Source organism: Spea bombifrons, chromosome 1 (assembly GCF_027358695.1).
Source record: "Spea bombifrons isolate aSpeBom1 chromosome 1, aSpeBom1.2.pri, whole genome shotgun sequence".
Classification (NCBI taxonomy): domain Eukaryota; kingdom Metazoa; phylum Chordata; class Amphibia; order Anura; family Pelobatidae; genus Spea; species Spea bombifrons.
In genome coordinates, this window is record NC_071087.1 from 123,763,382 (window position 1) to 123,779,388 (window position 16,007).

Below are 16,007 nucleotides of genomic sequence, written 5' to 3' on the forward strand. Positions count from 1 at the left end.
AACTTTATGGTAGTATTATAGCTCCTGGTATACGTCACTGTCAAACAACACACCAATATGTGTTCAGCAACATCTGCCAAGTACAGTGATACCACCCATGCATGGGTTTGTCAGGTTGTTTGGGAGGTAACACACCACATTTGGGAAGGGGGCATTTTTAACTTGGAACTTTAACATCTGGTCCTTCTGCCACCATGTCCTATTTGGGACATCATTGAAGTTGGTCAGTTCAATTTACCGCATCAAATCATATATTTTTGAAAAGTAGACACCCTAGGATATTTCAAATACCAGTATTTTAACTCTTTCCATACACTAATTTTACCACCAGCCTTTGTCAAAATTTGTGGTCATGTTTTTTTTTCATTCAGCAACAACTCTTGACTACAGTGATACCACCCATGCATGGGTTTGTCTGGTTGTTTGGGGCTAAACGTTCACATATGGGAAGTGTGCATTTTTTCGATTTCGGTCAGTCTGTGCCTATGCCCTTTTTGGGACATCATTGAACCTGGCCACTCCAATTTACCTTTTTTTTTTTTTTTAAGTAGACACCCCTTGGGTATTTGAAATACTAGTATTTAAACTCTTTCTGTGTCAGGATTTTTGAGAATATAATTTTAGCACTTGCTCATAAAAATAAACTTAATTTAAAAAAAAAATATATTTTTGGAACTGGTTGTTTCCCCTCACGGTGACATCACTGCATAATAATTTTTAAATGTTACATTTTATTTGTTTTGTAATATTTTACTAATTATATTGTGAGTAGAAAGCTGGGCTCCATGTACCTGTATTCAACTTGCCAAGAGAGCCCAGAGTTCTCAGGAGGGTCTGGAGAGAGCCTCTTGGAAACTTGTTTATTTTTTTAAAAGACACCGCCATCTTGCGAGAGGCAAAATCTCTCACAGTGGCGCCTGTGACCACTCTCCGGAGCAGTTAAAGGATAAAGGATCTTAACATATATAGCCTAGAAGAAAGACGTGACAGGGGAATCAACACGATAAAGGAAGAGAGTTTATTTAAAAGGAGAAATACTACCACAACAAGAGGACATAGTCTTAAGCTAGAGGGGCATAGGTTTAAAGGTAACATCAAGAAATATTACTTTCCTGAAGGGGTAGTGGATGCATGGAATAACCTTCCAGCAGAAGTGGTAGATGTTAATATCAGTGAAGACATTTAAGCAAGCATGGGATAAGCATAAGGCTAAGCTACATATAGGATAAGGCCAGGGACCAAGGAAAGTATTCAGAGGTTGGGCAGACTGGATGGGCTGAATGGTTCTTATCTGCCATCACTTTCTATGTTTCTATATACATACATAAATATAAAAATCCATATAGTGTAATGCTGTTAAAAATAGTTACAATATAAGTGCCCACTATAGTTACAAATCTGACTAGCACCAATTATATTAAAAAAGGGAGTTTCAGTATGTAAATCCCTTTATCTATGTATTGTAGCCGACTTGTGTAAAAAAACAACAGGATAGTTGCTGCAATGCTGTCCCCTGTGCACACTAATATAATTTTTCAAATTTGATCCCACTCCTTCGAATAAAACACTCCATTATAATTTCAATTGCTTTTTCTTTTGCTGTGAATGAAGGTTTTCATCAAAGAAAATGTGTCTGTCTTCTCTAATTCTGTGATTTTGTGCAGCCTAAGTATTCACTCAGGACAAGATTGGTCCATTAACACCCCGAGTCAAGGCCGAAATCTTTCTCTGAAAAGCTACACTTAGCAGCCATTTTCACATATGCATCTTTAATAACATGTTTGGTTCCTCGCTGAGTTCACTAAAATCCTAACTGACAAGCATCAGAAGTTTTGAGAGGTTTTCTGCTTGACCAGCTATGCAGCAGAATGGAATGGAGTACAGAATATAGAAAATGACATATAATTCCGAAGTATTTTTAGATGCAGCATAGTAAACCATTCACACTCTGTAGAAAGGAAAAGGGATACTCTATAACCATGTCCCATGTTTAGAATTTCAAGTAAATATCAGGAACGTTTTCAAGTCTTTAGCAAGAGTTTTCTAATTTTACGGATTAAGTAGATAGACAGTTGAGGGACTTGGGTAAACAACACACTGAAGGTTACATATTACATTTACCTTCAATTGAAGTATCTATCATTTGTGCTATAATAAAAGAATCAATATGTTTGCAGTTTGATATAACTTCCTACTCTGTTCTTTATAAACTATTGCTATCATTTAGAAATAATTCCATGATCTCATAATTTCTAATTTGAAGCTATTATAACTATACTTGGGCACTGGCCAACTCTCTGTGATCTTGTTTGTCTTTGTGGGAAAAAAATCTTCGTAGTCCACGAATATTCGCCAGTTCCTGTGTTCAGTTTGGGCGGATATTCGTGTACATAGGGATACAAAGGGGTTAATACGGGGTTAACGCGGTAACGGTATGCAGCAGCTTTGGTCCGTACGAGCAACCCTATTGGTCCATGGCAGCAGCCTTTGCCATCAACCAATGAAGGGCGGCTCGTATGGACTTTCAAAATCCTGGCACCGAAACTCAGCTTGGGTAGACCATTGGTCCTCTTGCTCCAGGAGTTATAGGTCCATATGAGTGACTCTATTGGCCACTGGCAGGGAGCTCTTCCGGGATCAACCAATAAAGGGCAGCTGCTCTTCATTGGTTGTCAGACGAGCCCACTGCCGGCTATCAATAGAGTTGCTCGTACGGACCTTTAACTCCTGGTGGCGAAACTTGGCCTGGGGAGACCATTGGTTTCTGCCCTTTATTGGTAGATGCCAGAGGAGGCCCCTGCCGACGATCAATAGAGTCACTCGTACGGACCTTTAACTCCTGATGCCGAAACTATTCCTGGGGAGACCATTGGTCTCCCCGTTCCAGGAGTTAAAGGTCTGTACGAGCGACCAATAGCATTTATTAAGATATGGAATTTACTTACTACAAAGGATTCACCCACTAGTGATTCTGGTTGTCACAGTACATCATTAAGATTGTTTGAAGGAGAAGTCTTTGTGCATAAAATACAATACTGTATATAGATATATAGGTTAGCATTCTCAAAATCCTGGTTTTAGAGCATTTTGTTCTAATAAGTTTTTTTTTATGTGCAGACCTGGAAGCTACCATTTTTGTAAGTCATGTGATATTTTGGGTTACTTTCTCTGCTAAAATTTCAATTTTCAATGCTAAAGAGGTCTGATCCTCTTTAGACTTGTATTAGTCATAGTGTCCAGCTGGGTGAACAATCAGCCATTTTTTTGTTTACCACAAGTAGTATGATAAGCAGTCGAAATGTTTGTCCAGTATATTCTGCTAAGATCGCACAGCTAGAACATATGCAAATGGTTCATGTGCAGCTGCCTAAAAGCATTATTTTATACAAAAAATGAAAGCAGCATAATACTTTCGACAACTTATTTTTACATCTGTTACTGGTAAGAAAACAATTTTTGGGAGTTCCCCTTAAAAGAGATTAACACAAATTTTTTTTATATTCATGTTTGCATTAGCTAATGTCTACAAACATCATCACCTTTTTGCACAATAAAATCGCCACCTATGTTTCAGAAACCAGGATCATTCCCTCTGATCTCAAATCTGCCTCAGATTCCTCTATCCATGTAATAATTCTGTACTTCTTTATTTTCATTGTATTTAAGGGACCTGCCAGTGCTGTAAACAAATCTTGCTTCTTATTGCTAACAATACAATATCTTTTTCAAAGGACATTTTAGCGCTAATAGAGTTTTTGAACTTTGTACCATTGAAACAGTATCATTTTTAGTTGTTATTATTCAGGTAGCTATTTTATGGTTTCTCTTTTTCACTTATATATAGTTTAATCATTTGTACGTTCAGTTCACAGACTTTCAGCAAATCAAGTGCATAAGAAACAAAGACAAATATTGCCAATAACCATGTTCTAAGAAGATTACATGGTGACTTTGGCTGTTTCAAATGTATCAAAGAAACAGCTTTACAACACAGACTAATTCTACGGTCCTTAAACAACCCTGAGTTTTGTTTCAAGGTCTAATTTTGTGTGCCCTTATACCTTTAGAGATTTCCTTTATGATTTGGAAAAATATCATAGATAAGAAAACATTTATTAAAACTAATCAATCTATTGCACTTTGAAATTTAACAGACTTTTTTAATGCCAAATTATCCTGTACAAAGGTTTATTCAATACAACTATATAATGCTCCCCTATGTAGTAAAAATGTAATGTGGTCTTTTTATCCCTATCACTTAAATGCATTAAGTAATGTTGCTACATGCCAATAAGCTTGATAGCCAAATGGTTTATTGGGATTTTTACTACTGATATAAGAAATAATATCGCCGATTTAAATCAGTGAATGATGAGCTCTGGATCCAATGAATCATATAAAGATTCATATAAGATGGTGGAAAACTTACGTTGCCTAATTAGCTGTCAAGCTAATCAGAACCAAGAAAAAAGCCTAGCTGTCCTAGGACTTTGCTACTCCCTTGTGTCTGCCACTCTTATGCTTATGCTCCATGGTTGACTTTTACCAAATCCTTCTTACCATACAGTGGTTTCCATGTGTTATCGTCATTTGTTAATGTGTTTCGTAAATCTCTATAGTTTTATATTTCCTTCGTTTTGCTCGTCTCTCCGGCCCACTTTTTATTCTCTTGCCTCATTGCACGAGAAGCACATGAAAATGTGGTGAAATTTTGTACATACAGAAGGGAAAGGGAATGAACACAGAAAACATATGAACTTTTTTTTGGGGGGGGAATGAGTTAATGTGGTTGTTTTAAATAAACCATTTTACTCAGCATAGGCATATAGCTACCCTGAACCTAAAGACTGATTAAAGTCTGAGTCTTTACATGGAGAAAAAAATGGCAGTTGTCCACAACTGTGTATTGGATTGCATACTGTATCTACCCATTGTTTGGCATAAGAATCTGCATACAAAGCCTGTCAGAACTTACCTCTGTCCTAGTGGTGGCGTCCCGCAACAAACCAATGATTTGGAAGTCCTGGATGCGAGTAGGTCTCATTCAGGCCTTACTCGTTGTGAACACTCAATCACCCTGCGCCATCACACACATATGCACGACGAAGGGAAGGTCTTTTCGCAATCCCTGCCTACTGCTGACAATGGCTATTCATTGGTTGGCTGTTCATTTTCACTTCACCCTTGATTGGGGTTACTTTGAGATTATTTCCTACTCATCCAGCTTGCTCTTTTGCTGTTTTTGACCTTACAATTTACAATTGACCTTGATGCTGCCTAGTGTTTTGATTAACCAGACCTTTGGTTATTAATCTGGCTTGTTCCTCAGTTTTGCTTTTGTGTACAAAGTTGGCCTCTGATGTCCTGGTGCTTGGGTCTTGTCCAGCTCTAGTGACCTCTCCTTGTGGTTCCAGTGTTCTCTTTCCCTACCCCAGACTACAGTTCTGCTCCTGCCCATCACAGATGGTTGCTCTTGGGCTCATGTATTCTGTCTGGACAGAGCCTCACAAGTGTCTCTTTAAGAGGAACTGTCCCTCTTTGTGACCCAAATCCCCCTGCCCCTCTTTTCCAGGAATTCAAAATTATGGTGGGTATGTGTGTATCACAATATTCTATAGCCCACAAATTTCAATTTGTATACAAACAGCAAAAACGCATTTAAAATTACAGAGTAATTATAAAAAATATTCTTCTTCTTTTCAGACTTTATCATTGTTTTCCTTGCCATAGAACACTGTAATGCAAAGCATCACTAGCAGCTCAGTTATGTAGCTTTGGAATGTGTTATATTTCAACATCTTTTATTTTCACCTACTGATGTACTTGTTCTTTATATCACTCCTTACGCCTATGGAGCACTCTACTTTTTTGTATGCATAGTAGGCTTCCTTGCTTTCCATATATATTCAATAATAAAAAGCAATACTCTTAAGTATTCTGTGTAAGCTTAGTCAAGAACAACCGGATCACATGTTAACATTTCTTGCATCCTAAACTTGCCCAGTTAGTAAATAAAAGTATTGCCTTTGCCTCACTTGCATTTTCTATTTTAGGGCTACATCTAACTCAATATTACTTTCCTACACTTTCATAAAAAAACTTTGTTTTCCGTTCATCGATCTCACAGTTCAGAAACTCAGAGACCTGGCTTTAATAGACCCTGGTAGGTCTTTTTCCAGTTTGCTATGTAACTGTGTAAGAACACACAGAGGAATCAGAGTTTTTCTTTGGAACAGAAACAGAACATTCAAGATAAGACAAGGTTTCCTCACACAGGGAACAAGGGCATTTCTAAAGGGACTATTTCAATAGCCTGAAAGAAGTGCTCAATATCTCTATTCAGTCTAGGATGACCTTTCTTTTAAGAATACAAACAAGCAGGGATGCCAATTGTATGACTGTTTTTCTCACAGTGAAACAGATCTACAGGGAATTTTACCTGGCCTCCCAACTTATTTCACAAGAAAGTTAAAATACAGCATTTTTGATTTGGCTGTCATGCTGAGCTCTACTGGTGAAAAGAAACATGTAAACCCGTTAATCCCTTAAGGATTAATGTGGAAAATGAACCGTGAATGCTTTACGAATAAAGCATTATTAATACAATATAAATGTAAGGAGATATAACTTTCTGTATTTCAATACAGTGATGTTGCTGTCAGTTCATGATTCTGGGGATCAAACCATATTATAGATTATGAGAATTATTGTGCATGAAACTATGTGCAGCCCAACCATTTTATAATTCTAATTTAACTAGTCCCATGATGCAAGGTGACAGCCCATGGTTAAATGTTAGCTTCATCATTTTATTACCTTATTCTACTCCACGTTCTTTTTTTTATGCCAGTTTTGACATAGCCTAACACAGTCCTGTCTTTAAAACTGTAACAAAGCCTTTATTTTTTAGGGCATGCTGGCACCTGGCATGGAAATTCAGAACTTGGGAGGTGGTACTCAGAGTGAAAGGTCCTAAAAGAAGGCCAAATGGACAACACAGAAGTCTGACCAATGGTAGTTAGTTATATGAAAGTTACTAACAAATGCTAAACATGAGACATGAGACAGACGGGTGCAAATGTGACAATGAGAAATTGCGAATTTGACCCAGGATAGGATTTAGATGGGTTTTCGATAATGTGACTGGAGGCTAATTTGACGCAGGACCGTGAGATTAGTTACTGATATTGGACATTGAGTTTAAGCAAAGCTGGGTTGGTAGAAAATTACTTTTGTAGAATTCATGCATATGTAGATTACAGAGGGTAATTTAACCTCAAAGGTTCCTGTAACTTCCTGAATTTAACTACTGTCATGAAATAAACACTCCAGTAGATCTTCCGTTAACTGCTTTATTCATGAAACATCTAGCATAACACACAGGCTGTGTCTGTCATGGCTGCTGTCTGTTACTGTCTCCCTGGAGTCAGTTACCAATGTGACTCCTCCCACTCATTGTAACTTTATTAGCAGGCCTGCTCCCATGACAACTACCAATGAATTTTCTTAAATCATAGTGCTACACATTATCAGTCATGTGAAAAAGAGAGTACACCCTCTTCAGTTCATTGAGGTTTGTGGGTATTTATTTCTGCACAGCTCTCTTAAAGTCCCACCACAGCTTTTCAATCGGGTTGAGGTTTGTACTTTGACTGGGCCATTGCCACACCTTCATTCCTAATGTTTAGACCTGCTAAGGAACAGATGGTTGTTATTATTTCCTGATATTTAAAACCATATATTTCAGAGGGTGTATTTCTTTTATGCACAACTGTATATATACAATATTTTAACATATCATCATCAGAAAGTGATATACAACGCTGCTTGAGAATATCCAGATAGCGAGATACCTCCTTCCCACATAATGTATTCTGGCGTTGGTGTAGTCTGAGAGTCCTTGGGCATTGTTATATACAATGTGTTCAGGAATTAATATGATTTATATCTGCTAGTGGGTGGAATAATGTACTTGTTTGTGTGAAAGTGTAGATAGCTAAGCATCAATTTCTCTTTTTTTCTTATGTGATTTGTAAGAAGGTTCACAAGTATATAGCCAAGCGAATACATTTGGGTATGAATACCCAGAACTGGACTGATTATTTTTATTTTAATAAGTGAACAGTTGCATTTGGATTATTTTGTAAATTACAGAGGATGGCTGCATCAAATATACCACAAAATGAACTGTAATATTATGTATGAAATGCACCATAGGCCTCTATGTGGGTCTGTTTATTGTTTCCAGGTATTTCTAACATGTCATGCTTACTAGAATATGTGAGCATTGTACTAATTAATGACTAATTAATGACTAATTAATGTGCATACAGGCCATCTCCATGACGGAACCTTTTTGTTATTTATTTAAATGTTCCACAATTCTTTCTAATATGCTTTGATCTTCCTGAAATGCCAAAACTTGATTTAACATCCTCATACAATGTTTTCCTTGCCAAAGATGATGATCGTTTCTGTATGTGCCTGCACAAAAATACATTTGTCATTGTGTCAGGCAAGTGAAACATAAAAAAAAATGATTTAGTAATCTAGGGCACAGTAATTTATTATTCATTTGAAAATGAACTGTAAAAAAAGTTAAATTGTTTAACTTTGCTTTTCAACAAAAAGGATACATTTTCCATTATAGGATGTGCCTTGTTGAAAAGGCGTTTAATTGTAAGGCAGGTAGATCCAAGTAAAAAGGGTAGCCTGATGTATCACCAACTATACCATTTGAACACTATATACCAGGTTTCCTTGGCACAGTCTTGTATTTGCCCTTGTTCTTCAACATGGATGAAAGCCAGAACAGATGTTTGTACATATGAATCAATGTACAAAGATCTCAAAAAACATATGGCAACTAAGCATGCTCAGACTTACAGTAATGAAAATGTTCATCTCCACGGATTTTAATGATAATAATCGATTTTCTCCAGAACCACCTCAAGCGATGGCCAGATAAGTATATACCCAGTCAAGCATGCAGAAAAGTGTGGTAGACATGTCACAAATTGTACCTTGAAATTTAAATATGTAAAAGAGGATATCTTTATTGTCTAAGTAAGAAGAAACAGATTCTTTTGTCACCCATCACACACACAGCTTAAAGATCTATGGAAAATATCAACATAGCATTGTGAGGGAGTGGATACAATAAATATTCCTAATTCCTCCACTTTCTGAGCAACCCCCAAACAGCAGCTCCCTAAGCATATCAACACTGGATGGTGTTTCCTCCAGTCTTCCAATGAGGTGTGACACCTGTGCACAAAAATATACACAATACTGCTACCACGTACAGGCATACATCATAAAAACAATGGTACCTTCTCCTGCAACTCTTTCAGTGATATCCCATTGAATGATATCTCATGACATGTGTAGACCAACCTAATAGAGGCTCACATGTGGAGAAACTGTCCAGACCCTAATGCAGGGGATGAATATAATTTAAAAAACAAAAAACCCACAAACATACCTGGGTTTTTCTATTCTATCACTGGGTCATATTTTAGGGATAAATGTCAATGTTTATTTGTTTCATAATAAAAGTGCACATAAATATTTAGATCTTAAACAGCACCTGTGATGGGGCCATTCAGCACAGTTTGCTAAGGAGCCCAGGGATTGTGTGTTAAGCTACTTGACGAGTGATGATATGGTGTGCTGGGAAAGAGATATAATGCATACATATGCGACGATGGAGTATATAACATGTGCTCCACCATTGTATTTACATAGTAACCAAAAATATAAGAAATCCTTAACACATATTAGAAAATGGCAATATTTAATAACTCAAATCAAAAAGTGCAGGTTAACCCTTGGCTCATGCTAAAAACAAAAGATCAGTCTACCAATCAAAAGGCCAGAAAAGGGTAGCTTGTGAATGTCTCAGGACATATTTAAGAATACAATACCACTAACAATTCACACTGTTTCTTGATATGTGTATGAGCAAACAATATTAGATCAGAGCGTGAAATGAAAACCAAAGAAGGCCTTTTTATGTCAAAGTTACACTAATAAACTAGCAGATAGGATGGGTTTTTCAAGTTTTTACAATTGATTTCTACCGTGTCACATGAGCGTTTTCTGTTTGAAAAGTAAGGTGCAATTTAGTAACAATCAGACCTAAGTATGGGATATTCGAGGTCAGAATGACCACTAAAAGGAGAGTCTCCTTAAAGAGGAAGTTTTTCAGGCATCTGAGGCAAACTGTTCATCTTCCCATCAATCTAGGAAGTGTCAAAAAATCACACAATATTTTGCTAATGTAAGTCTATCATGGCAGCACCTCCAGGTACCTCCACATGCAGAAATATTGGGAGTTCCTCAAACATCACCTCAAAAAGGAGGCATATATAACTTCTATGACACAGGTGTATGATCAATAAGCACTAATGTTACATTACAAGCAATGTAGGCCTGTTACTGGAAGGTTTTACCCTTGTTATGACTTTGCTTATAGTTTCTGTTTGTAGATGGATTAAATTGGAGGATTTTCTCCCTGACAAAATATTAAAAGAATAAATAATTTGTGAGATCTTTGCCAAATCATTCCAGTATCCCTTTGCTAATATTTAAATAGGACAATCCTTCTACAGCATCTCTTCTCACCTTCAAAGTGCACAGATTGCAAAATGTCTTCTTGGCAGCGAACAGGTTACCAACAGGAACATCCTATAAAATTGGAAATATTTGATTAGAGAGTAGTTTTTATGAATTCTCCTACAACATGAATTACAAAGACAGAATGTTGTTCAATGAATCTAGGTACAGATGTCCACAAATAAAAAGACTGTAAACCTGGGTATCAACAGGGAGATTTTATCTGGAAGAATATTTTGCCGATAGACAGAAGCTGTTAATATCATCTTCATTTATATCTCTAAATGAAATACCTTTGAGAGGCTGAACGACAGGAGAAAATGCATTGTGCCTGTTTTAACAGCAGATGATGTGATTAATTCTGTAGAGCGGATGGTGTAAAGTAAAATGAGTTTAACATTTGGAGCAGGCTTTTATTGTGCAGCATTGAGAGACGTTCACATAGACCTATTTATTGGCAAGAAAGACTATTGAAGGGGAAATGATATATTTGCCACATGAAAAACTCTGTTGTTGGCTGCACCATTAGATCCTTTGTGATGGTTTAACCTGTTTTAGTTCTATAGAGAGGTGCAGGTGTTACTGTAGACTGTAGATTGTTCTCTGTAAAAGATAGCGCTATTTTCTGTCCAAGATTAATACTGGATAAAAGTAAGGAACCCTTTTATCTATGTTACAAGACACCAGGGAGCCAGAAAAGAGAAACGCAGAGAAATTAATAGCAGAAAATATGTACATTGTTTGCCAAACCTATTTAGTACTTTAGACTTTTCATAGAGCAATTCAAATAGAAAATCAAATTTTTGTCTAGACCAACAAAAGCTTAATCCCTTTACAATTTTAGCAATGTCATGCGTGCTGTAATTATTGTTCAGCTCTAGCGTAAATGATGAAATCTCATATACTATATACAGAAAGGGGAGCACACCCTAAAAAAGGATACACATTTAGATTCCCTGGTTGCTGCTAAAATAATAACCATTTAAGTACACAAAACAGAGAATGAAATCAGCACATACCAGCAAATACCATTCATAACCATACATCTGAGACATAAATATTAGGGAAAACTATATGGCAGGGGTGTCCAACCTGCGGCCCTCCAGCTCCTGCAGTACTACATCTCCCATAATGCTCTTTCAGCGAAGTGGCTGTCTGAGGAGTATGGGAGATGTAGTCCTGCAGCAGCTGGAGGGCCGCAGGTTGGACAACCCTGCTATATGGCCATATATCGCTTAGCTGGCCACTTAGGGTTGAGCACCCCACCTGTGACACAGATGCTACATTAATGTGGTCCAGAGAAGGCGATAGCTACAGTGTTTCTTTTAAGGGCCTGCTGTGTGTCATATATTGCATCTTAGTGCAGCATAAAAATCATGGCTTCTATCTAGACCAATTGTTGTCCTTACAAAGATTGAAATTCAATATCTTAATGAGAAAGACATTTGCCACTGGAAAAAAAAACAGCAATGGGATATTACAACATGATGAAGAATGAAAGAAATGAACTCAAGTACTTTAGATGTTTAATAGTGCACATCTGAACAACATCATCATTTCTAATCAAGACTTTTGTTCCTCTGTAATTGAACTGACAGCCTTGTGTAAAACACATTTTGAATATGATAAATAACATCTGTACTCCAGTTCAGTCTATTTTACATAGGGATTTGCTGAACACTCAATTAGGTGGTTTTTCAAAAGCTCTGGGCAGAACTGGGGGCGTGTATTGCTTAAAGAGCAGACGGCTTATAACTTCCTGTACATATTTCATTTGCTTAATACTCATGGAAATCCCATTTAAGCTATCTGTTTGGATTTTAGTGATTAAACAATCTCCTCTCGGGGGGGCTATTGTTCAAAAACCCATACAATGTCAGAAAAATGCAGCTTTTCTTTGCTTTTTTTCATGCTAATAACAGTCAAAGAACTCCTGTAAGTACAGAGACAATTGCATAAAAATGGGAATGGTGTTCAAAGAGGTGAACTATTATTTTTATTACTGAAATTAAAGGTTTAAATCATATGTCATCTCACTGCAATATTATATAACACACAAGCGCATTAGGTCAGAAGACAGCAATAGCTGTATGTTTAGGATATTAAAGTTTTAAATCTATTGATTCAAAATTAAAGTGTTCCAGCCAGGTTTTGCAGCATTTTCCTTGACCCATGTGGAGATAAAAGTCAGTCCAGATTGTAATATGTCACAGAATATCTAGACCAGCAACATTTTTTTTAATTATCTCCTGATGAGTAGGTTCATTAGGTGAATCAGTAGAGACGTGTGCAATTTCTGGCTTTTGTGGACTGTAAGTCACAAGATTTGGTATCAGTGGCTGTCATGTGATGTCCAGGTTGTACTAGAAAAAGAGACTAAATACTGCCATATTATCTCTTAAAGGGCTCTTACAGTACTCAATGTCCTGGTGAAGCGTATTAAATCGCTTAATGTCCATAGTTTCCTTTAGCTGCATTACATATTATTCCCATGTTGAACTGGAGAGTTGAATCCCCATTGTGGTCAGTAGATAATCCACTCAAGGAACCTTGGAAATTTTCTACTAATGCTGAGTTCCATAATGCAAAAGTTTTGTTTTTTGAAAGCTAGTCAGTCAGTTAAAAAGTACACCAGATGTTGCTCACTTTATTATTTCTCATGGTAAAATAGCAGACATTATATGTAAAACTAGTTCCATTATTGTTAACAACATCTCTTCTTTACTGATTTTAAGTATCCTTATCTTCCATATAGAGTATTTGTATAATTACATCACATTTGGGCTAGAATCTTACTGTTTTAGTTTTATCATATGTTTAGTTTTGTTTTTTATTTCTAAATCCTGTTTCAATTTGATTTTGATTTTAGAAGATATTTCTAATTGTAGAAAAGAAGAAAAAACACCCATTTTCTCCCATCATCACTACATAAAAAGCATTTTACTATCACAAAATGTACACTTTTAGTGTCAATGCAGCAAAAAAATTTCAATCCATTTAGAAACTAGCAATGACTCACTAAAACTATAAGTCAAGAAACACATTTTGTCACTTTACTAAAATACTAAGTTATTCTGACATTTCCTTAAAAAAACGAACAAATTTAAACATTACAGGCTTTCTAAGAGGCAGCTGCTCTTCATTGGTTGACGCCAGGGGAGTTTAGTGCTGGCAACCAATAGAGTCGCTCGTATAGAACTTTAACTCCTGATAATGAACCTTGGACTGGGGAGGCCCCAGGAGTTGAACCACAGGCCAAGTTAGGAGTTAATGGTCCATAGTAGCAACCCTATTGGTCACTGGCAGGGGTCTCCTCTGGCATCAACCAATGATGGGCAGCTGCCCTTCATTGGTTGATGCCAGAGGAGGCCCCTGCCGGTGACCAATAGAGTAGCTCTTACGGATTCCTGTTACCGGTAACCCCTGCGATGCTACGTAGACAAGGTAAGCTTGTCTACAGGGGCGTAACTAGAAACTTCAGGGCCCCGGTACGATAATCTGTTAAGGGCCCCCCCACCCCCAACCCATCTATCCCTTTCTCACAATCTACCCTCTCCCTCCCTACCCCCCCTTCTCACGATCTACCCTCTCCCTCCCTACCCCCCCTTCTCACGATCTACCCACTCCCTCCCTACCCTCCCCTTCTCACGATCTACCCACTCCCTCACTACCCCCTTCTCACGATCTACCCACTCCCTCCCTACCCCCCCTTCTCACGATCTACCCACTCTCTCCCTACCCCCCCTTCTCACGATCTACCCACTCCCTCCCTACCCCCCTTCTCACGATCTACCCACTCCCTCCCTACCCCCCCTTCTCAAGATCTACCCACTCCCTCCCTACCCCCCCCTTTGTAGGTCACTTACCGGCAACTCTTGTGTTGGGAGCATGAGGCGTGTGTCTCGGGTGCCGGCGCTTCACTGCTGAGCGCCGGCATATGACATCATATGCCGGCGCTCAGCGTGAAGAGCCGACACCCGAGACAAACGCCTCACGCTCCCAGCACTGCACTCTGGGCAGTGCTGAGGCAGGCGGCTGCGGCGGCAGCGGCGCTGGCGGCAGCAGCGGAGGCATCCTGGATTTCTGTCAGTCAGGGGGGCCCAAGAGTTGCCGAGCGGTCATTTTCAGCAACGGCTCGGCACCCCTTGGGCCCCCCTGACTGGCAGAACTCCAGGGCCCGGTCGCAGTCGCGACCCCGGTAGTTCTGCCAGGGCTTGGTCCATTCATTTTCAGACAATGTCAGGATTGGGCTGGGAGCGTAAGAGCAGAGGATAGTCCAAAGCAGATAGACTGAATTGTCAGTAAACAATTCAATAGCTCAGGGACAGGTGGCGATCAGAGTAAACGGTAGTCCAGTAGGGAAGCCAAAGGTCAAGTAACGGAGAATCCAATAGAGGGTCTGTAGCAGAGCGAGCAGAGGAGAACAGGAAGCTGAAGTCCACAAACATACAGGAACCAAAGTTCTGGAAAACTGGAGTAAAGTGTTCACAGTTGGATGGGTTTTTATAGTGCTGCAGGTATCTACTCCTCCCCTGTGCTGAACAAGCTCCTTACTGGATTGGTTACTAGGCAGGGGTGAATCCATAGCACCTGCTTCATTAGTTCTGTATGTGGATAGTTGATGGGGATTACAGGTGTTACTCCCCTCCACGGGTGTACTGCATTATGTTGATGTTTGGGCAACACCTGGAAGTCTTCCCTGGGGTTTGCTGGAACACTTCCTTTTCTGCCGACCGCTTCTGTGTCCCTATTCCTCCACTCAGGGAAGAAGGTGTGTGCAGAGGCCTGGTTAATGGAGCTGATACCAGGGAGAAAAACAAGAGCATAGCTGCGGTAAAGGAGAATAGGACACGGAAGAGGTTGGTGGAGACGGTAGGGAGTAATTGAGAGTGAGAGACTGTATGAGAGAAGAGCACAAAAAAGCAAGAAAATGTAAACGAAAATTTCTAGCTCTCTGCTTCACTTTCATTTGTTTTGTTGGGGTTCCTCCTCTTTTTCAGATACTCAGACAAATTAACAACATTTTAACATTTTGTTAAAATAAAAATTTGTAAGAATCTGAATGCACAAGTCTACTGCACAGGCACTCCCCATGGACTGCAGTGTGGTGTCCTCTCCTGCATCTAGAATTGACTTATATGAGGAGTAGGGGTCTGTGGAATCCAGACATGCCTTGTGTCAGTGCTCCACATAACAGGTTGCTGTGGTGGTGAGGTTACCAGTGTCCGGTGGCAGGCTGGGATGTGTTTTTTATAGTAAACACAGTTGGGCATGTATTATAATTGAGCAATATCAACATGTAATCAAGTTTGCATTTAGAAGCAGATCAGGTAGATATATTAATGTACGTGGGCACAGCATTCTAGCCAGCCTAACAGTACATGCTTTGA